The 23,873-nt window shown below is 38.3% G+C and overlaps 2 long non-coding RNA genes across 9 annotated transcripts in view; one reads left to right on the top strand and one right to left on the bottom strand.

The window, feature by feature from the left end:
• The window catches only part of LOC140526808 (uncharacterized), a 340,835-nt gene that overhangs the window by 37,104 nt on the left and 279,858 nt on the right, over nt 1-23,873 (bottom strand). The gene's annotated exons all lie outside the window — the stretch shown is intronic.
• LOC140526806 (uncharacterized) lies at nt 16,108-17,814 on the top strand. The gene is made up of 2 exons (XR_011974535.1): nt 16,108-16,243; nt 17,567-17,814. It is a non-coding gene; the product is annotated as an uncharacterized lncRNA (long non-coding RNA).

Here is a 23,873-nt window from a genome sequence, read left to right as displayed (position 1 = left end):
TCCAGAGCCATCAAAAATAAAAGAGGGGCAACACTAGATCAGGTCATTCCCCTACCATTTGTTCCTCTTTCCTCTGTCCCCCAACTTTGAGATAAGAATACTTGGATCCATTTCAGGTGAACACATAATTATTGGTACTAATGAATATAGAGTATAGATGTCCAAAGGTGTTAATGAATGTAAAATCTAGGGAGCACCAGTAGTCTTAGTTCAATACAAATCTTGAAAAGACTTAGTCTTAAAATTTAAAACTGTTATAAGACTCTGCATTTTGTGAACTTTAACATGCTGTATAAATGAAAGCTATCATTATATTATTATGTATCAGTCTTAGAGCTTTGTTATAGTACATTGGTATCCATCAACAAATATTTATCAAGCACCTATGTTGTTCCAGTCACTATGTTATGTACTGGAAGGAATCACAGAAGTCATCTTCTAAGGGACACAGTGTCCCATGTTTGCTAAAAAAAAAAATGTTCATATCATCTAAATTTTTCCCCCAAATGCAGTCAAACTATGGGTAATAAATACTTAAGACTTTCAGAATTGCACATAAATAAGTCTTAAAATCTTTTCTCTTTCTTTGATATTGAAGTAAATTTTCTATTTCACTGTGAAACTTCAAACACTTCATTTTACAGATAAGGAAACTGAGGCCAAAAGATTTTTCCCCCTTGGTCACACAAGTGGCAGATTGAATTTGAACTCAGACAATGAAATATCCAGTGCTCTTTCCACTATAGTGAGTTGAGAAAGCAAAGGAAGTAAATGAACTGAAAAGGAAAGGGAAAGAGCGTTTCCAGGGTAAATTTAATCTGTAAGAAATAGGTACAAGTCAGTGAGCAGAGGAATTAAATCCAAATATGGCCAGTTAACAGGAGTTACCTATTTTCTTTTAATATTCCTAGATGAAAGTTTGCCAATGGAGGTGATTTGGAAACGTAAGCTTTTTCCTTGGGGCCAGTGCCTGAACAAAGTTTGCTTTCACATGAACACCTTCATCACCGTAATTATAGGCCACAGCAGGAGAACTTGCAGTCTGAGATTGGCTCATCCTCTGTGGGTGTGCTATGGGCTATCTTGTGAGGTCATGCTGTCCCCTCATGAAGAAGCTAGCTGTGTGTGGCCACCATTTATTTTGAGGGAGTTATTTCTGTCTCTATATCCAGGGGAAGATTCCATGAACAGCATTCCTTGAATCTGTCATTTTCTCCCAAGGATAAGGCATGATTCTCCTTTGCCTTTGAAAACAGGTGTAATGGAGTAAAGAAAACAAACTGTAAGCAAAAGTGAAGGAGAAAATAAATGGAAAAAAATGCTGTGTTTCTCCGAGGGGTGTGGAAAGGGGACAGAAGTGTCCCTTGTTTGATAAAAGTTAGAAATGTTGATGTCATCTAAGTTTTTCCTCCAAGTGCAGCCAAACTATGGGTAATAAAGACTTAAAACTTTCACAGCTTGCATGTAAACAAAGAACAGGTCTTAAAATCTCTTCTTTGATATTGAAATAAATTTTCCATTTTATTGAGAACACCATGATTTGGAATCACTTTGATTGTTTTCAGGGATATGTCTATCGTAAATGTCTAAATGGAGTTCCTAACAGTACAATCCAATTTGAGTTACTATTGCCCTGATCTAAGTAGTTTAAAGGTAAGGATGTTTTTGACTTTGCAATAATTCCATAGTCAAAGCATAACCAACCTTCAACAATCTAACTCATTATGTAGTTGCTAGTTTGATGCAAAATATTTCATCTATGTAATACTCAAAATCTGGAAATTAGGGATTCATAGGCAGAGGTCTATGAGGAGTTTAGTGGTGTGTTCAGATTTCAGAAGTGTATTTTATAGATACATTTCTGTAATATTGCTTCAATAAGCAGGGAGACCAGATTTACACTCTGAAGAGAGTATTACAAGACAGCTCAGTTCAGTAGACCTGCTTTCCTCCAGATGACAAGCACTTGACACTGCCTTATTTATTACTGCCTTATTTATTACTGGAGAATCAACAAGCATTTATTAAGTGCCTATTGTGTGTCAGGAATCCCAGTAAGTGCTGGGTTTACAAAGAGAGACAAAAATAGCCCCTGCCTTGGAGGAGCTTGCTCTAATGAAGGAGACAACAGATAAACAATTATGCATAGATGACATATATACAGGATAAATTGGAAGTAAACTCAAAGGGAAGGAACTAACATTAAGGGGGACTGGGAAAGGCTTCTTATAGAAGGTGGGATTTTAGCTGAGATTTGAAGGAAACCAGGAGGGAGAAATAAGCAGGCAAAGTATTCAAGCTATGAGGTACAGAAAATGAAATGTACAGAGTCAGGAGATGGACTGCCTTATGTGAAGAACAACAATCGACAACTATAAAGTGAAAATAGTGCTAAACTTGGTATCATAGGACATTTGTTCAAATATCAAGATATGAGTTCAAATCCTAGCTCTGCCAATTTATTTCCTGTATGACTTTGGGTAATTCTCTTAACCTTTTTCTGCTCTAATTTCTTCATCTATAAAATGAGAGATTTGGACTAAATAACTATGAAAATCTGTTCCAACTCTAGATATTTTATCCTGTGCCTAGGAGACCCCTAGTAGGAATCTCAAGGGCTTTTCTCCCCCATCTTAGTCAATTCTCACAGCTTTGGAATTCTTTCCATCAGACCCTTACTCTATGGAGGCATCCAATTTAAAATGCAAAAATTTGGAATTGCTTAATGTTGAAGATTAATATTGACCATTTCTATTTTCTTAAAGTCATTGTCATTTCCCAGTTGGAAACTAGGTTATTAGGTGCTAGTAGATAATTAAACCTGAAACTTTTCTTTTGTATTTGAAAGTTACCTGGGACATTATTCTAGAATAAGAGAATGCTGATAATCTGTTTTACCTTTGGGTATCTTCTCAATCATTATTCAATAAATATTTATTCATTGCCTATTGTCAAGGTACCATGTTAGATCACTGAGCATGATACAAAGAGGATAAGACATGGCATTTGCCTTCAGAACTGGCATTCTAGTAGGAAAGATAAGACATGTTAACAAATACATCTATTAAACTTAGTTTTTCCAAAGTTTCTGAATAGCTACCAATCAGTGGACAGTGTAATTGTGCTCAAATGGGATGACTGTGTCCATATTCTGAACCTAAGATAATCAAGATAACGCCTCTTTCACAAAAACTCATATCTGTTTTTTGGTAATGATTCTATATGGTTTTCTATTTCTTTTGTATTGCTGAAGGAGTTGAAAGAACAGGCACACAGACAAATCTGCCTGATGGTAGACTTGATTTTTTCTTGGGTTGAAAGGGTTTAGGATGAAGAGGTGGTCCAACTCCACCTTGTTGTTAATGGCATGGCATTAAGCAGTTTTATATCAAAGACCTTTTTGGCATTCTGGTGAAGCCTATGGAACCCTTCTTGGAATAATACTCTTAAATGCACAAAATAAACTACATAGCACAACAAAGGAGACACCTATATTGAAATATAGATATCAAAATTAAAAAAACAAGTTCACAGATCCTAGGCTAAGAACCCATGCTCTAGTGATATTGTTCTTGTTTGGTTATATCTGACTCTTCTTGACCCCATTTGGAGCTTTCTTGGCAAAGATACTGGAGAGGTTTGCCATTTGCTTCTCCAGCACATTTGACAGATGAAGAAACTGAGGCAAATAGGGTTATTAAGTGACTTTCCCAGGGTCACACAACTAGTAAGTGTCTGAGACCAAATTTTAAGTTAGGAAGATGAGTTTTCTGACTCTAAGCCCTGCACTCTAACTACTGTACCACCTGACCATATAAGTAAAGGCCAGAGCCCTAGTGACGTTGCCATGGCTCTAGCCAAACTCTTCAGCCTAAATTCAGGCAATTCAATTCCCAGAAAGTTCCATCTTCTAGAAAACCGATAATCTAGCAACAATGATTCTTTCCTTACTTGGCATCATAGAGGTGGAAGGAAACTTATCATTCATTCTAACACTTATTCTACACAAGAAGATATTAAGGGTCAGAGAAGTTAAATGATTTACCCAAAGTCATATATTTAGGCAAACTATGATCCAGCCCCATATCTTCTGCTCTGACACAATATTTTTTCCGCTAAAATACACTGTCCTAGGATTATACTATGATGCAGGACAGGAGTCCCAACCCTGGCTGCAAATGGCCCTTTTTAATCTAACAAATATAAGACCTAGAATGAGGCCAGCATTTCAGTTTAATTTATGCCCCCCAATTTTTTTAACCTCTCAACTAAAGTACATTTTGTTATTGTGTCTGGAAAGAAAGGGGAAAAAAGAGGCAAACATCTCTTAAAAGGCTATCCTGGCTAAGAGTGGGTTCCCCAACTTACTTTAAAAGCATTCTCTCTAGCATGTGAAAAATTTTTTTTCCAGTCTCCTCATTTCCTATACACGCAGTTTTGTTTAATTTAAACAGTGTGCATGCTAAGGTTTCTGTCTCTTTCATTCTGTCTTTCTCCTTAACACATAGAACAACTACTTACCCCTTTCTACTTTCCTTTGGGATTTCCAATCTTACTATTCATTCCTCCCACACATATTCTACAGGCATGTTCTCATTCTTTTGATCCCCTGCTAGAATTATGCTCAGCCCACAATAGTCTGCAGACTTTACCAGTCCTCCACCAGGGTGAAGATTCAAAGAAACAAGAAACTAACAGTAGTAAATACATTCTAGAGGTGAGTGATTAAGGGGTATACTCAAATGATTGGGTTCAGGATTACCCTCAGGCACAACTGTGTTATAGGAGAAGTTTGTAACTAGTAATGACCCCATCCCACAAAATTAGCTTCCCCAACTGTCTTCTACTCCCCACTGCCTCATTCAGAGTCAAGGAGAGCCAAAGAATTTTAGGACTAAGAAGGAACTTTAGAGATTCTTGGATCCAACTGTGGTAATGTGGAAAGAGTCAGAGGTTGTAAGTTTGAAACCTACCTCAGGCATTTACTTATTAGTTATGTGACTGGGCAAACTACTTAACAAAGATTAAGCCTTAGTTTCTTCAAGTTTCAAGTACAGGGTCTAGCACATAGTAGACACTTAATAAATGGCTTTCTATTGGTTGACTGATTTATGTGTAAAGCTATTATGATGAATATATTTAGAATACCTATTTGACAGGGTTAATATAGGGGAGTGGGGAAGAACTTTGTAAACCTTAAAGTGCTGTATAGATTATTTTATTATTATTTTAAAGATGAAACAGATCCATCTTATTCTAGGGAATCCCAGAGCTGAAAGGGAGATCCTACATAATCTTAGGTTGTCCCATTCTCATCCCCCTTTAGAAGAACAAAACCTAAACCATTCAAGGCATAGCCTAGTTAAACTTTTTCATAAAGATGTCCAGGGATAGAAACTATTTTATTTCCCTTAGTACTCTTGCTGCCAAAAAAGTTCCCCTTATGTTTGGCCTAAATCTCACTTGTTGGATGGGAAGCCTCTTTTTTCTAACTCCATCTTTGGCAGAGTGGAAGGGGTAAGGGGTGGGATCAGGCTATGCTCTTTAAATGTTCTCCATTATTATTATTAAAATCAAATGTGGTTCATTTGCTTTTACCAGTGTTACTGTGGTTTTACCCCAGATTCCTACAAAATTCTATAACTTCATATATGACACTCCCTTTTTGGTCTCCATGCCTTTGTACGGGCTCTCCTCCATACCAATAATACACTCTCTCATCGCTTCCATCTCAAAATCTCAATTTTTCCTTCAAAGTTCAACTCAAATAGCACCCTTGCCTAATACCTTTCCTGACCTGATTCTCTCCTCCCCCCCACCCCAAGCAAACACCATATATTTGTTTTGCCCTTAATTATTTTGTATCTTCCCTGATAATGTAGAAGCTTTCTTCTCCTATGATGTAAGTTTCTTGACCCTTGCATTTTTCTCACTGCATCCTCACCTAACAGTGATTTGCAGATAGTAAGTTTTAAATATGCTTATTGATTAATTGGTTGTGTAAGAAGCTATACAATCTATAGAACTCCAAGGAAGTTCCACACAGCTCAAAATCACCAATATTTTTAATTTGATTCAACAAATATTTAATTGCCTGCTTCATGCCAGACTCTGGCAAACATATGACTATAAACTGCAGAATGATTGCCAATTTCTATTGGTCAAAGGCATTTCCTGGTGAAGAAACTTAGAAGAACGGAATTTGGACTCAGCAGACCTTGGTTCAAATCTCAGCTCTGACATTTATTACCTGTAGGACCTTACACAAGTAACTTAGTGCTGGGGGTCCTCAGTTTTCTTATCTTTAAACAGAGAAGGGAAGAGAGTACTAGATGATCTTTAAAGTACTACAGTTATCCCTTCCACATTATGACTTTCCCCATTGAGGTTTTGATATATCTTGGGTCAGCAAAAGAAATCAAATGGGAAGTTTGGGGGAGGTTTGCGAAAGCCACAGACAACACTCAAAGGTCAGCAGATGACACAGAGCCTGTGAACAAATACTTAATCCAAATTTTACTTTAAGGCACTACAATACCCCATAGAAGAAAAAGAAAAAAAATTCAGACTTTTTTTCTGGTATGAAGGGAGGGCCAAAAAATTTCACATAGATTTTCCAGATCACGTGGGTGCCACACTCCTAACTCCAGCAAAGTGGAAGGGATAATTGTACCAACAGGATTTTATGTGCTACTGAGAGAAGACATGTTACCACTGCTTTCAAAATCTGCTCGTCTCCTGGTGTCAAGGAAAGTCTCCTTTGCTCATTCATCGTCTACTTCGTGCTTGATATTATTAATTGCAACCACTCTCTATCCTGGCTCCTCTTTGCTTTCTATAATCTGTCATTTTTTTTATCTCATCAATCCTCAATGGATTCAATAACCACCTCTATGCAGATGATTCTCAGATCTGTGTATCTAGCTCTAATCTCTCTAGTGAGCCCCAATCTTGCATAATTAACTCCATATTGAATTTTTCAAACTTGATGTCCCAGAGTCAACACAAACTCAGAATGTTCCCAAACAAAACTCATTTTCTTTTCCTCAAAAGCCCACTTTTCTTCTGAACCTTCCTATTTTTGTTGAGAACACTTTTACCTTACTGTTCACCTAGGTTCACAACCTCCATATTATCCTCACTCTCAATCTGTCCAATGAGCTGCCAAATCTTATAATTATTATTATAGTTGTTATTTCCACAACTTCCCTCCCATAGTCCTCTCCTCCATTCACACAGCCACCGCTCCAACTCAGAAATCTTAAGCTCCCCCTAACTTCAAACCATCATTTGTATCATTACCAAAGTGATATTCCTAAAGTGGAAGTGTGACCATGTCACCCCTCTACTGAATAAATTCTAGTCATTTCCTATTTCCTCTAGAATCAAATATAAACTCTTATGTTTTGTCCTTACAATCCTTCATAACCTAGCCCCTTCCTACTCTTTTAGGCTGCACATAATTACCCTCCACATGCTCTATCATCCAGTCATCTTGCTGCTCTACACAAAATTCTCCATCTCCCGTTTTCATAATTTTGTACTGACTGTCCTCCATTCCTGGAATGCCCCCTTCCTCATTTCTCCCTCTCAGAATTCTTAAATTCCTCCAAGATTAACCCAAAAGTCATCCTCTATACAAAACCTTTCCTGACACCTCTTAGCTTCAAGAACACTCTCGCCTCAAACTAGTCTATATTCATTTTGCATACATATCTACTTTTACATACGTCAGCTAGCCCCCAGTTACAGTGTAAATTCCTTGAAGGCAAGTGAAGTATCAGACTTCTGTCTTTGTATTCTCAGAAGTCAGCATAGTGCCTGGCACATGGAAGCCTCTTGTTAATTGACTGATTGCAGGGTTGGAATGGAGATGAGGCAGCAGTGGTGGAGAATGGATAGGAGGAGGAAGGAATAGTGATTTCATTCCCGTGGTGGATTGCTGGTTTGACCAGGCTGCTTGACATATGGTCATTTTATTGTTGTCAACACCAGGAATCTCTTAAAGTTGATGCTAAGTTCACTCTGTAATTCTCCATGTGGAGAGACTTTTGTAGTGGTTTTAAGCATTAGATAAGATTTCTTTTTTTCTTCATTCATTCAATAAGCATTTCTTAACCTCACACTATGTACCAAGTACTGTGCTAATAGGTAAGAATGCCATAAAATATATAATCATTCTCTAGTCTGGAGAAGCTTATATTCTGTTTGGGTATGAATATGAACAGAGAGGTAAATGCAAATCTATAAAAAGTTAAATACAGCCTGATATCCAGTGGGGAGGTTACTGGTAATGGGGAGAAAAAGAATCAGTCTCACAGAAGAGGGGAAGCTTGAGCTGAACCTTCAAGCATTCTAGGGATTATAAAGAAGGTAGGCAAATAGGAGTACATTCCAAGGATGGAGTACAGAAGCACAAAGTCATGGAAGTGGGAAACAGGGTACCATATAAGAAGAGAAAATAGAATTAAATGAATTGTAGAATCTGGGAAGTAACATGCAATCACCCTTGAAAGGTGAGGCAGGGCCAGATTGAGAAAGGCTTTGAATGTCAAGCAGAGGAATGTATATATGACCCTGGAAGCACAGGAAATAATCATAATTTCTTTAGCAGGGAATGGCATGAACAATAGTTTCTGATAGGGGCTAAGTCAAATATTGTTGAATGAATGAAAGAATGAAATGTTAAAAAATCAATTTGAATTCCTATATCGTTAGGAAGGTTAGATTAAGATAAACTCTAAGATCTCTTCTAACTCTTTGTTCAGTAGTTCTTTTCAGTCGTATCTGACTCTTTGTGCCCCCATTGGGGGTTTTCTTGGCAAAGATACTGGAGTGGTTTGCCATTTCCTTCTTCAGTTCATTTGACAGATGAGGAAACTGAGGCAAACAGGGATAAGTGATTTGCTCAGGGTCAACTAACTATTAAGTGTCAATGTCAGATTTGAACTCAAGAAAATGAGTCTTCCTTATGTCAGGCCTGGCACTCTGTCTACTGTACCACTTGGGTGCCCTTCTAACTCTAAGTTTCCCTTATTTGCCATTCTCCTCCTCCACTCTGTTGATGATGAGCTTTCCCTCTTTTAATTCCTATTTATTCTGTATGTAGCTCATTTGTGTGTGTGTGCGTGTGTGTGTGTTCATCCTTTGTTGCCGAAGAAGACCATGCCATCAAAGAAATAATGACATGACTTGCACTTGACTTTGTTTTGAGTGAGGGAGGGCTGTGCAGGTCACCAGCCTCACTTCTCCTCCAGAGCCATCTGAATCCAGTCACCAGATATTCATCAGGATGACTGGAGATGACCCAGGATGAGGCAACTGGGATTAAGTGACTTGCCCAAGGTCACACAGCTAGTGAGTATCAAGTGTCTGAGGTGAGATTTGACCTCAGGTCCTCCTGACTCCTGCACTGGTGCTCTATCCACTGCACCACCTAGCTGCCCAGTTCATTTGTACATATTTGCTTGGTATCTCCCCCAGTAGATTGTGAGTTCCTTGAGATCACGGACTGTTTTTTGTCTCTTTCTCCTTACCTACTACTTAGCACAGTACCTGGCATATAACATTATTACCTCTAAGTTTAGGGGTTTTTTTTTAAATTTTGAGTGTTTTAATAGTATTTTAATTACTCCCAGTTATATCTCAAGATGATTTTTAGCATTCATTTTTACAAGATTTTGGATTCCAAATTTTTCTCCCTCCTTTCCTCTCTTCTGAAAATGATTGGCAATTTGATATGGGTTATACATATGCTATCATGTAAAACATATTTCAATATTAGTCACAGTTGTAAAAGACGAAAGAGACCAAAAGGGGGAAAAAACCATGAAAAAGAATAAAGTAATTGAAAAAAACATGCTTCACTGTACATTCAGAGTCCATCAGTTCTTTATCAGGATGGGGATAGCATTTTCCTTCCTTAGTCCTTTCAATCATAGTGAATCTTAGATCATCTTATTGCTGAGAAGAGCTGACTCATAGCTGATCATCACACTAGATAAAATTTCTGTAGCCCACTAGTGAGAAGGATATTTTAGAGAAAACAAACAGAAAAATAACAACCAAACTAAATAAACTTTGCATACCATTTACCCTAATTTCCCTGTGAGACTTAGATTAAACAGGCCAGGTAGCACCTATATTTATTGCCAGTCCTGGGGAGTCTTCTTCTTTATTGGAAAACTTTTTTGACAGCTTTATAATTTGATTTCCTGTTCATCAGAGTCCTGCTGTTGGTGAAACTTATTTACTATACTTGTCCCACTGAGCTCATTTACCTCTATCTCAATGGAGATTTTGTTATGGTGAAGACATTAGAGATAAAGATTCATGAACAAATGTTAGACACTAATGAGATAATGTGTGCAAAAGGGGTTTGAGCTCCTATGAAACTGTGTTCTTTGGAGGAAAGGCATTATGTAAAGACAAATGATATTATTTTAGAGATACGGACTAGACCTGTAATTTCATTGGTATTAAAGATTTATGAGGGGAGGAAAATCCTTCTAGGAAAGGAGTTTAGCACCTTCTCTGAAACTTAAAGGCTCAAAAGAGTTGTCCCTAGAGGGGCGGCTAGGTGGCGCAGTGAATAGAGCAATGGCCCTAGAAACAAGAGGATCTGAGTTCAAGTCCAGCCTCAGACACTTCACACTTACTAGCTGCGTGACCTTGGGCAAGTTTCTTAACCCTGATTGCCTCACCTCTTCTCTCCAAAAAAAAAAGAGTAGTCCATAGAGCATCGAGAGGTTAAATGATATGGTGCATCACAGGCAAGACTTCAACCTACGTCTTCTTGGCTTTAAGGCTGATTTGCTATGTACTATACTACCTCTGGCACTGTGCTAATTTTTATGTCTCCCAAATCTCAACCCTTTTCCTATTATGCTATCAACTCTAAATTGGCTTGCAATGTAGAAAATGGTAGATTCCCCCCCTCCCCAAATCATTAACTATATATACCACCTTTCAGTAGTATGTTCAAATTTGAAAAGATAATTTAGTCCAAATGTCCTCCTTTTTGCAAAGGTGCAAACTGAAGGAGACATCATTTTAGGTTTGAGGTATAGAATAGTAATATCTATCAATTAAATCGCACTTTAAGATTTTCAAAGCATTTAAATGTTATATCATTTTATCACCATAATAATTCTGTGAGGTAGGTGCAATTATTGTTCCCATTTTACAGATGAAGTAGTTGAGGCAAAGAAAGGTTATGCAACATTTTCTGCTTCACACAGCTAGTATGTGAGGTAGGATTTGAACTCATGTTTTCCTAACTTCAAATCCAGCAATCTTCATACTGGGTTATCTAGCTTTCTCTAATATGGTAACCCTTTCAAACTGACCTTCCTAGGTTGGTCTTACTATTTTCAGATGGGTAATTAAAGAAAATAGGGCTCAGAGAACCATGTAGAATTAAGATTTAGTATCTCAAGGAAGTCTTTTGGGATGAATATTGTTCCCTTTTCAAAGGTTTCTTTTTAAGAAGGCTTTTAATTATATTCCTATATCCTGATCCCTTATACCTATGCATCAATGTTATATGAAGACTATGAGTTGGATTTTTTTGGACCCACTGCTAATACTGAGACTGCCCATTGTAGCCATGAGAAATCATCAATTCGTAGTTGATGTGTTGGTGAATTTATTCATCTATGTGGATGGGTAGTTGTGAGGATCAAATAGATAATATTGTAAAGCACTTTGCAAACCTTAAAGCATTATATAAATATTATTATCATTGTTGTTATCATCTGCAGTCTGCACTGATCTTTTTAGCTATTGATAGCTTTATTTCCCTCTAAAGTTACCTGGGGGTAGTAGATGGTACAGCAAATAGAGGCACCAGGTCTGGAGGCTGAAGACCTGAGCTCAAACCCAGCCTGTGATACTTACTAGCTTGTGACCCTGGACAACTCACTTAATCCTGCTTACCTCAGTTTCCTCATCTGTAAAATGAACTGGAGAAGGAAATGGCAAACCACTCCAGTATCTTTGCCAAGAAACCCCCAAATAGTGTCACAAAGAGTCAGATATGACTAGAAAATGGCTCAATAACAACAAGAAAAGTTACTTTGCATTAATGTATAATTTATATATGTGTGTTATACAGATATCTTTATAGATACATGTAATCCTTTCTGTTAAAATGTAAACTCCTTACAGGCAGAACCTGTTTAGACTGAGCTCCTTAACAGCAGGGATTGCCTTTTGCCTTTTTTTGTATCACTAGTACTTAGTACCATGTCTGGTATACAACTGGTGCTTAATAAATGTTTATTGGCTGACTGCTTTCTTTGTATCCCTAGCACCAAAGACAGTGTCTGGCACATAGTAGCCAATGAACATTTATTTACCTGCTTAATGGAGTCTATACCACTGGATATAGTAAAATAATGTATTTCCAGTGCCTAGGTAAGTGGGAGGAGTGGGGAGAGAGACACAAAGAAAATACAAAATAAAAGGTATTTGTTTTTTGTTGATAGATGAAATATTCTTCTAGGGAGAAGTTAATAAACTCATAGTTAGATTCCAGAGAGATTTCTGGATTTGAGGATTAGGGTGTATGTGGTGGAATGAAACTTACATATCAAATTAATGCTGTCCTTTGTAATAAGGACTGTGGGGAGGTTCCCTGGAAACATTTGACTTTAGACTGGGTTCTGGAACATGTTGCTGGGTCATAGGATTCTTTTGTTGTTGTTGTGAGTGCGCAAAAATTATCTCACATAAATAGCATTTCCTCTCCACTACTTCCCCTCAACCTTAAGAGTATCCTTCCAAAAAATGAGATCTTCAGCCAGCCTTTTCCCCAGAGCTTCTCATGTTTCTGTCTCGATTCTGCTCCTGCAATAAACAGAATCCTTATAAAAGCATTTCTAGAATGCATGAGCTATAGCAGCCAACTCAAAGGAGGTAGGAGAGAAGCTACATTTTTGCATATCTTTGTATTTTGTGCCAAAGGTAAGCTGCCTGACTTTTCATAGCAGACTGATTACAAACAGCTCCTTTAATGGCAACTGAGTGACCATTTCACCCACCCCCCAAAAATACACTATTTTTCAATGACCATCAGAAGTCCAGATCTTCAAACAACCCTAGGAGGTCAACTTTACCATTTCTTCCTCTTCCCCCGCTCTTAGTCCCCTACCCCCTCACCACATGCCGCCTCTTCTCTAGGCAGAACAAAACCTAAACTATTCAAGATAGACCCTAGTCAATTCTGTTCTTAAAGACTTAGAAATAGCAACTCCATGATTTTTCTTAACAGCCTTTTTGCCAGGAATTTTTCCCCCTGTGCTTGGCCTAGATCTCACTTGCAATATTTTAAAAATCTGTTTTCTCTAGTCCTGTCCTAAGCAGCGATGAAAAACAACTAGACCTTATCCTTTAAATGTTAGCTATTGTTAATAGAAAGTGTGTTAAATTTCTTTCACCAGTGTCCCTGTGGTTTTACCTGGCATTCCTCTGAAACTCTATAACCAGATGGTCACACTGGAATGTTTTCTTTCAGGTCTAACATGACTTAGAAGATAAGAGATGGACAGGTTGGCAGAAGGGGAGAATATTTCTTGATTCTAAAAGTAGTGACAAGCATTGTTTTCATTAGCTGACCATTCTACCCTTCCAATAAAGACAGTAGGCTAGTGTACACTGATTCCTGACTGGTAGCCAGTACTCTCAAAAGTCCAAATTTGGGAGTAGCTAATGAATTCCATCAGGAATGGCATATAGGATAAGCTCTCAGAATCAAGATTAAGAAGTGGGAAAAAAGAGGTTTCATTTTAGCAAAGGTGCTGGATATCATCTTTTGAGGCAATATAGGACAATGAAAAGCATGGATTTAGAGCCAGGGGACTGGGAGTTGAATCTGATTTGCTATTAGCAGAACCTTGGGAAAGTCACCTACTGTCACTGGATCTCAGTTTCCTCATCAGTAAAATGAAGAGGTTGGACCAGGGGTGGGGAACTGCAGTCTCAAGGCCATATGTGGCCCTCTAGTTCCTCATGTGTAGCCCTTTGACTGAAGCTAAATTGAAAATCTAGGTCCTCAAGTGCAGCCTTGAGGCTGCAGGATCTCTACGCCTGGGTTGGATCAAATCATTTCTGAGGTGCATTCCAGCTCTAGTTCTATAAGTTCATGACCTTACTGAATTAGTTCTGTCTTTAAAGTTCTGGTTTTTATACCTAGGAATCTTTAAAAAAAAAAAAAAAGGTGAAAACATGGAAGGTAATGAGGTGGGCTTTATGATATTTCTAATCATTCTTTCTTTACAAAGGTAGCATGCAGTATCTCCCTCACCCAAAGTCTCTCATCAACATTCTAGGTCACAATAATCTTTCATGAACCCCCACCAATGTTTTTACTTTTACTAGTCAATCAAAAGACAACAGTTCAAGGCAAAAGCATTCAAGTAAAAAATATAACAACAGAACATCTCTTCTATGAACCTTGAGTTCTGTCTCCCACTTATATAAACATTCTGTATGGGAAGAATGAACATGTATAAAGCATGGAAGAGAGTGCTACCCTATTCCTCAAACAGAAATTATTTATGTAAATTGTGGCATTTCAAGTGACATTCCAAGTGACAATCAATCACTCACAAGTAATATTAAAGACTGAATTGATACCATGTCAATAACATCAGTGAATTATTCATTATAGAGTCAGAAGACACCTCAAGGGATCATCTGATCTATTCCCATATCTTTATGCAGGCAGGGTATTATTAGTTACCATTTAATAGCTGAGGCAGAAAAAGTTTGAGGACAGAGAGAAGACATGAATATGTGACCTTGGTAAGGAATATTTGGACAAAAAAAGATTGCAGAGTATACTAAGATTTAAAACTTAAGACCATCAGATGTAATCCAGGAGAGTTGCTCTTCTAAAGGATGATGAAACCAAAATTGCTAGGAGTAATAATCAGACTACACTGTAGAATGTTGGAATATGACTTCTAGAGCTGCCTATGTTGCTTAAATGTATAGCCTTGAGCAAGTCATTCTTCTCTGCCTCTAGTTCATCTCATTCTATCAGTAAGCACCCTAACATACACAGAGGGACCTGCCATCACAGGTTCTTAGATCTGCATTCATAAAAGGAAAGGCAACTTTTGAGGGGTTAACAATCACTTTAATTAAGCACATGTACCAATCCTTTAATGATGCCCATATATCATTCAGCTATTTCTGGGGAGTCAGCACCCCAAACCTCACAAAGAAAATACAGAGAAATTAAAAGTCAACCGACATACTTCCAAAATGTCTGAACATTAACATACATACATCTTTACCAGAGAGGGAACATCTGGGTTTCTCAAAGCTGGGGAACTCCTTAGTGATTTCCCAGAGCCCTCTTCTGGCCAAACAAAGAGCATTTATACATTTTTTTAGAGTCAGAGGGCATAAACCCTCTGACCCAGTGCCTCAATAGAAAAAAAAAAGGCACTTGGGACCCTTCTACAAACAACTCCCCTACTCAAGCTTCCCACAATGGGCAATAGGTGGGAAAGATCCTCCTTAATCACATTCAAATAGAGGCATTATACTTCTTGATTATACTAAAAAAACGAAAACAGCAAAAATCCTACTTTACTTGCCATTACACTCATCTCTAAAATGAGGAAGTTGAGCTGTTTGACCTCAAAGATCACTTCTAGTGGTGAGATTTTGGGATTCTCTATCTAAAGGAACCTTTTTTTCCCTGCTCCTCTCAGATGTGTAGGTATCCTGTCAGAGTCATGGCTGGGTCATGTGGGGGAGGAAAAGGTGGTGTGCCACAGGGATGGATTTTCCTAACCCTTACTAGTGTAGTCCAGGTTTCTGAATCTTTGCCTAGAGGTGGGGCAGGGAGGGCTTTCCCTGCACCCACACATACTATGATTAAGGTTGGGGTGGGAAGCTATCTGAGTGCAAACAGAAACCTTCATTTTTATTTCCAACCAAGCCTTCCTCCAGTCTGACTCACTGAGTGATGCCACAGTCCAATGTTTGTGACCTAACACAGTCAATCACCATGGAACTCACACAAACCCTAGACTGTTGAGGAACACCAAGGGAGATGAGCTGGACAGTTCCGGAAAAAGAAAAAAAACACACATTCTGATTCTGACACACAGAGAGGCCACATTTCAAACCTGGACTCCTGAGTACTCATGTGGGCACTTCCACCACTGACTAAAATGGACACATGGATACCTCAGGGTCTATTGGAGCACCCAAGTATGGATTTAAGGTAACCAAATATAAATACATATCCTAGCAATCAACTGAGTCAAGCAAGAGGAAAAAAAGCTTATGTAGCAATTCAAATTGGTTTGGAGAATACATTCCATTTCCTTGCCTTCTTCCAGCATGTGGCAATGAATCTAATAAATGAAAAAAAAGTACCAGGTTAAATATTCAAGTACTAAGAGAGTTTATCAACAGATTTAGTGGTAAACCAAGGAACAATACAAAAAATAAGGAATAATTTTGTCCGTGTGTGTATACGTGTGTGTGTGTGTGTGTGTGTGTGTTTGTGTGTAGGGTAACATCTCTCTCAGGGTTTCTTAACCATTTTTGTGTTATGGATCCTTGAGCAGTTTGGTGGGAGAGAAGAAGGGAATGAATATTTATTTAGTGCCTTTCATATACGAGGCACTATGCTAAGCACATTACAAATACTAACTTGTCTGATGCTCAAAACAACCTTGGGAGGTAAGATACCATTATCCCCTCCATTTTATAGTTGAGGAAACTGAGGCAGATAGAGGTTAAATAACTACCTCAGGGTCATGTCTGTAGTAAGTATCTGAATACAGATTTGAATTCAGTTCTTCCTGACTCCAGGTCCAGTGCTCTAATCACCATCTTACCTCGCTGCCTTGGAATTAGGGCTAGCCAAATGGTGAAACTTATGGACTCCTTCTCAGAAGAATATTTTGAATGCTTGAGATGAAATGCATAGGCCACAAAGGAGATCAATTGAAAGACATTTCTCAAAACTGGTAAACCCTAGGTTAAAATGGCAAGATGGGGTGAGGAGAGGAAGACTAGAGGGCTGGCTGGTCAGGAAAAGCCATTCTCATCACCTGAACTGCCTCCCCAGGCTAATATTCCAAGGAACTGCACACTTCCCTGACATAAGCAGTCCTGTATCAACAGACTGTTTCCCAGCAGCGCTTGTGGCTTACAAGTAATGTGAAGGTCTTTTTATAACTGTCGATGTTTAATTTAAAAGGAAGGTCGGAATCAGCGGTAAGGGGAGGGGAATGTTGTGAACTACAAACCAACTGAAATGGAGAAAAATCATAAATACCAGAGTGTTGGATTATTTGAGCATCTCTTGAAGTCGAATAATGAACCTTCTTCATGTTCTGCTTTTCTGGATTTGGCTTCCTCTGACAAATTTTCAGGCATTAGGGTCTGTCTGGAAATCATTCCAAGTTGGAGGGTTACTATTTTTTTTAAGCTCTTTTAACATTTTGCAGCTGAGGCAGCCCCCAGAGCAGGAAGCTTGAGAGTGAAGCATTACCAAATATGTCTTTTCTCTTGCCCATATCTTTTATTTCCACAGGAAAAGAAGACAGACGCTGGCAATGGACAGCGTACCAGTGAGGACCCAGCAACAGCAGACTGCCTCAGCAGACAAGACAGGAGAAGCCCATCAAATACCCTATTTTAAAAAGAGGAAGCTGTTCTAGGTGGCAAGGAGTCTGAGAAGTTTCCACAAGTACTCAGGCTAATTCAGGAGAAGAGGGCATCACCATTGCTTATCCATTTGCCCCCATATCCACCTCCATTAAGAAAAGACTTGTTCCCTTAGCCCTGTGGTTCAGTGTCATCATTTAAGTACTCTGTGTAAAAGACAATGTAAGAGTGATAGTGTATTTGTGCCTAAAATGTGAAATATCCAGGCACTTATTTTGAAGTCCATCTTTCTTATTATTTGACAAACATAGCTTCTCTGCTTTAAGATAGCAAGAACAACATTGTTCTAGACACGTATTCTACAATCATGTATTATCTTCCTAACACCTCCTATTATTATCTTCTATAAATAATGATAGATTCTGAAAGAGAAACAAAGATAAATAAGGCATAGTTTCTACCCTCAAAGAGTTTTTAATCTAGTATGGTAGATAAAGCATATACCCAGGTAACTTCAATAAATGAAAGGATATGATCAAGCAAATTCAACAACCATTTACTAACCTTTTACTACATAACAAGACATCAGAAACAATCTAGAACAGTGGATCTGGGTTTAATTATTACTCTGATACTAGCTTTGTGACTGTGAGGGACATGACTTAACTTCTCCAAGCCTCATGTAACTCTCTAAGAATTCTAAGAATTATGCACTAAGATTGGTAGGTGGCAATATCCAGTGGTTGGGGGAGTTCCTCATAAAGCGATTATGCTAGGAACTGTGCTAGATGCCAGAGATACAAAATTAAAAAAATAGTTCCTACTCTTAAGAATCTTCCATTCTATTGGATAAAAGCATAAAAAAGGAACAAACTAGTTACTATGTGGGTTTGTTTAATGGAAGAGATTGCCTCTAGCTGAGGGCACAGGGAAAGTCTCATGGAAGATGTGTATTTCAGCTAAGTCATAAAGGATAGCAGGATATTAGAAATGGGGATGGGGTGGATGAAAAATGACATTCCAGTACAGAAGGAATGTCTTTAGGGATTTGTTTGTCTTGCAAATGGAAATATTAAAAGGAAAAAATATCCTTTTAATGTTATTTGATGTCAATATTATTCTTATCATCATGCAGTATTTGCTGCATTCCCCCATTAAATCAAATATTTTGCAGGTCAAATAAAGGGTATAAAGATTGCTTTTGTGGATTTCAGCTCCCATAAAATTAATTGAAAAAAACAACACAAACCTTCTTTAAAAAAGAAATATTTTGTGGTGATTTCTTGGTTTTATTTATTCTGCCACTTACATCACAAGTTTTCTACAGAAGACTATGGAAAGGTTTAACAAAACTGAGCTTAACCACAAGGGGGACCTGCTAGTCATTTGCCTGATCCTGTTCAGTTCAGTAATGGGCCCACATGCTATCAGTCAAATCAATCAACAAGCATTTAATAAATGCCCATTATGTGCCAGTCATTGCTAAGTTCTGAGAACAAAAATGCAAAGAATAAAACAATGTCAAGTTTTTATACATCTCAGAGAGTTTGGGTTCTTCTCCCTGTTCTGTCCCCTATATGTCTGGTGATAGCTCTTGTTGTTTGAAGTTGAGGACATGTATATTTAGCCTCTTGGTTCATAGTTCAACCACCCAACAGAAAAGAATCCAGCCTTTTGTTCATGTCTTGGATACTTGAGAACACATAATTCCAGTGCTCCGATTCAAACTTCATTCTCCTGATAAGACAGAGAGAGAAAAAGCCACTCATAGCTAGAATTAACATTGATAACCCTAACCAACTCCTGCTACTTTATTAGTTGGTTGCTAACTTTTCAAGAAAAACACAATTTCCATCATCAAATGCAAAGGATGATGGTATTGATAGTGTAAATAGTCTCTGAAGACCATGGCTGGCATGGTCCTCTCAGTCCCAAACAAGAGCTCAATGAAATGGGGGTAGACAGAGGAAAACACTGATATCCCTAACCAGACACCATTACCCAAATTTATTTCATTTTATTTTTTCTCTTTGTAAATCCCAGTGCACTGGCCCACATCCAACATAATTTCCCAAACATACTCTGCTTTTTCTTCATCTCTTTCCATCTTTTCCTTGGCAGCCAAAGCTTTGTAGGTGGGGAATCCCTTAGGCATGTCTGTTACATGAGCCATAGGTTGCCAAATTCAGAAAAGTAGCAGATTGATCAGACCCAAAGTCCATTTATATCATTCTTTCATGTTTCCAAAGTACTTATTTCATTTATCTTAATTGTATGATCTCAGTGGATCTTCACAACTATGTGAAGTACACACAATGGTCAGGCAACAAGTATTTATTAATGCTTACTATATTCCAAACATTGACCTTAAAAAAAAAAAGAAAAATATGTCTCACTGTCTCGTCCATGATGGAAGGTCAGGGACTACTCATAGTCCCAATCCCACTAATGGGCAGCATGGGAGCTTTGATCTACTCTGTTTCTGATCTTGAAAGGTTTGCCTTTCCTTAGGTAATCTGCTTCCCCTTCCCCTTCAAAGTGTCATCATGCACATTCCAAACTTAGTGATAAATCCTATTACCATAGCTGATTGCAGCTCAGAACTGTGGAACTCAAAAGATGTGCCAGCTTCAGCCTCCTTTGCAGCTGAGATGACAGGTAACAGTCACTACATCCAGCTTTGCTGCCCTTCTTTAAACTAGAGCAAACATTTGCTAACCACTTACCAAAATTGCTAATAAAACACTAATTCTTACAGAAGACACTAAAAAAGTTACACCAACTATGTATAAGACACTACAGATAAATTCTAAGACAAGAGTGAAGCAACCACTTTTGGATCCCAAAAAATATGTTGTTATGTATTATGTGTTACCATAGCATATGAAATATTATACACATATTATAACACATGTAATGTGTCACATATAATATATAGCATAATATTATATATTTATAATAATATATTTATTATTGCATAATATATAGTTTTGTGATATCACAATATCATATTGTAGGGATGAACTATGTGCACAAACAAGCAAAAATCCAGTAATTTCAGGTAATAAATGCTGCCTAGGAGAATTCAATGAACTTTTCTCAGTCTTCATTCTTCTTGACCTCTCCATAGCCTTTGTCACTCTTGATGCTCTCTTATCTCTAGATTTTCAGAACTCCTCTTTCTCCTGATTCTCCTCTCACATCTCAGGACAATACTTCTCGATATGCTTTGTTGGCTCCCTACCCAAATCACATCATCTAGCCAAAATTATCCCTGTCCTGGGGCCTCTTCTCATCTTCCTCTATTCTGCTTCAGTTGGTGAGCTCATAATTCTCATAGATTTAATTACTGTCTCTATGCTGATGATTCTCAGATCTACCTATCCTGCCCTATCACCTATGCTGACCTCCAGTCATATATCTGCAATTGTTTTTCAGACAATGTCTAATTGGATGTTCAGTAAATATCTTAAATTTAACATGTGTAAGACTGATTTCATTACCTTTTCTCCTAAGCCCTCCCCCTTCCGCCATCTTCCCATTACTATGGATGTCAACACTATCCTCCCAGTCCTCAAGCTTACATCCTTAGTGTTATTTTTGACTCCTCACCATCTCTCACTCCTCAAATCCAATTTGTTGCCAAGGCCTGTCAATTTCACCTTTGAAATATCTCCCAAATATGACCCCTTCTGTCTGCCATTTTGGTGCAGGCCCCTCATTACCTCACACCTGAACTATTGTAATAAGCTAGCTAGTGAGTCTGCCTGTCTCAAATCTTTCTTCACTCCAATTCATCCTCCATTCAGCCACCAAAGTAATTTTCTTAAGCACAGGCCCAATCATGTCACCTAGCCAACTCTATAAACTCCAGTACTCTCTATCACTTCCAGAATCAGATATAAAACCCTCTATCTGTGTTGAAAGCCTTTCATAAGCTAAACCCTTCAACTTCCCACTCTTCCTACACCTTACTCCCTGTCACATACCCATTGATCCATTGACTCAGATGAAGTAGCCTCCTAGCTGTCCCATGAATAAGGCTCTCTATCCCTTGGCTCTGGGAATTTCCTCTGGATCCTTCCCCCCCACCATGCCTGGAATCTTTTCTCTCCTCTTGTTTCTACTTTCTGGCTTCCTTTAAGACACCACTAAAATCCTATCTTCTACAAGAAGCCTTCCTCAACCCTTTTTAATTCTAGTACCTTCTCTCTTTCAGTTTTTCCCTTTCATCCTGTATGCAGCTGGTTTGTCCATATCTGTTTGCTTCGTCTCCATCATTAGATTGTAAACTCCTTGACAGCAGGCACTGTCTTTTGCTTTCCATTTGGGATCCTCAGCATTTAGCATGATACCTGGCACATAGCACATACTTAATAAATGTTTATTGACTGACTGAATCAAATGGCACTTGAACTGAAAATTGAAAGAGACTTGGGACTACTAGAAGCAGTGGTCAGAAGAAAGACATTTCAGGCATTGTGCAAAGGCATAGACACAAGACATGGAGTATCACATATAAGCAATGGGAAGAACTTCTACATAGCTAGATAGAGTATGTGAGGGAAGTGAATATGACATAAATCTAGAAAAATAAGCTAGTGTCATATTTAAATGCCAAGTATCCAATTTCATCCTAAGGGGGTAATAAAAACCTTAGAAGTTCTTCAGCAGAGAGATGACAGGGTTAGGATGGTTTCACTTACGTTGATTTTGAACCACATGAATTGGAGAAGTAAAAATGCCTGCAGGATTGTGCAATGAGGGATGGAAACATCAGAAGCAAAAATATACTTGAGAACTTCAAAAATGGGAGAAATGTCCTCAGGAAGGAGATGGGGACAGGAAGGATGCTAAGAAAAGAGAAGATTTGAACCCAACTCTAAAGGGTTTCAATGAAATCAATGTGGTAGAGAGGGAAAACTGCTGGCTCTGGAGTGAGCAGACCTATGGTCAGACCCTGCCTTTAACACAGTATCTGACTAACCTGGGCCAAACTCACAATCTCCCTAACCTGCGGTTTCCTCATCTGTAAAATAAGCGGGTTGACTAGATGTCTACTGAAGTCCTTTCTAGATCATTGGGCCTATGGGACTCCTTCCTTTGGAAGACGAATATCAATCACCTTATGTTCTTTGAAAAGAAAGAGCAAAAACTAAAAAGAAAGAATGTGACAAGGTTATGTCTTTTCATGAAAGAGAAGGCAACACTACAATCTTAAATAGATGACACATGGATGGAGCACTGCTCCTAGAATCAGAAAGACTTATCTTCATGAGTTCAAATCCAGCCTCAGACATTTATAAGCTGTGTGATCCTGGACAAGTGACTTAACCCTGTTTGCCTTAGTTACCTCATCTGCAAAATGGCTTGTTTATCTTTTCTGTCTTCCGAAAGAAAATGGCAATAAGAAGAAAGATATTTCTCCCTTACATTCCCATAGAACTTTGTTGTACAACATACATTTATGATTAAGACCCACTGTTTACAAAATGATATATCCCTTTCATGTACTTCCAGTGCTTTATGGTATCATGTTATAGTACCTGTCCTATATCTCTGATTAGATTGTAAATCACTTAAGTCTTATGTGTCTTTATAGCTCCCCTGGGCAGCCTGTAATACATTAAGAACCTATAAATTCCCTGTTGTAGAAACTCTCTACACCCACAGAAATGATAGGCCATTTACAACTGATAGTCTAGAGGTTGCCAAAGGCTCAGAATGCCATGTCTATACAGCCGCTGTCAGAGCTGAGATTTCAGCCCACGTTTTCCTGACACCAAGCCTCACATTCTATTTGCTATTTCACAGTGCTGATTTAACCACAACCACAGTAACTCATGTTGATAGAGCATTTTAAAATTTACAAAGTACTTTTCCCATAACTCAGAGTGGGAGGTTAGGTACTGCAAATGTCATTATCTCCATTTTATGGTTGGGAAACTTAGTTCAAGAGATCCTATAAAAGGTACTACTGCTGGTATAAAAGAAGATAGAATAGCAAAGGAGTTTAAGGATCACCTGGCACAAGCATCTGGCACTTTTCATAGATGGGGAAACTGAGGCCTAGAGAGGGGAAATGATTTGTCTAAGACAATACAGGTCATCAGTAGTACTAACACCCAGACTAGTATGTAGCAAGTAGCCCCAGGGCATTGACATCTAGGTGAGAGAAAACCAACTCCCCAGAAGCATATATTTCTTCCCCACAGCAGCCAGTGTTTGAGTCC

This window comes from Notamacropus eugenii, chromosome 2, assembly GCF_028372415.1.
Source record: "Notamacropus eugenii isolate mMacEug1 chromosome 2, mMacEug1.pri_v2, whole genome shotgun sequence".
Lineage (NCBI taxonomy): Eukaryota > Metazoa > Chordata > Mammalia > Diprotodontia > Macropodidae > Notamacropus > Notamacropus eugenii.
Note: the sequence above shows the minus strand (reverse complement) of the source record. Positions and strands in the feature narration are given on the sequence as shown.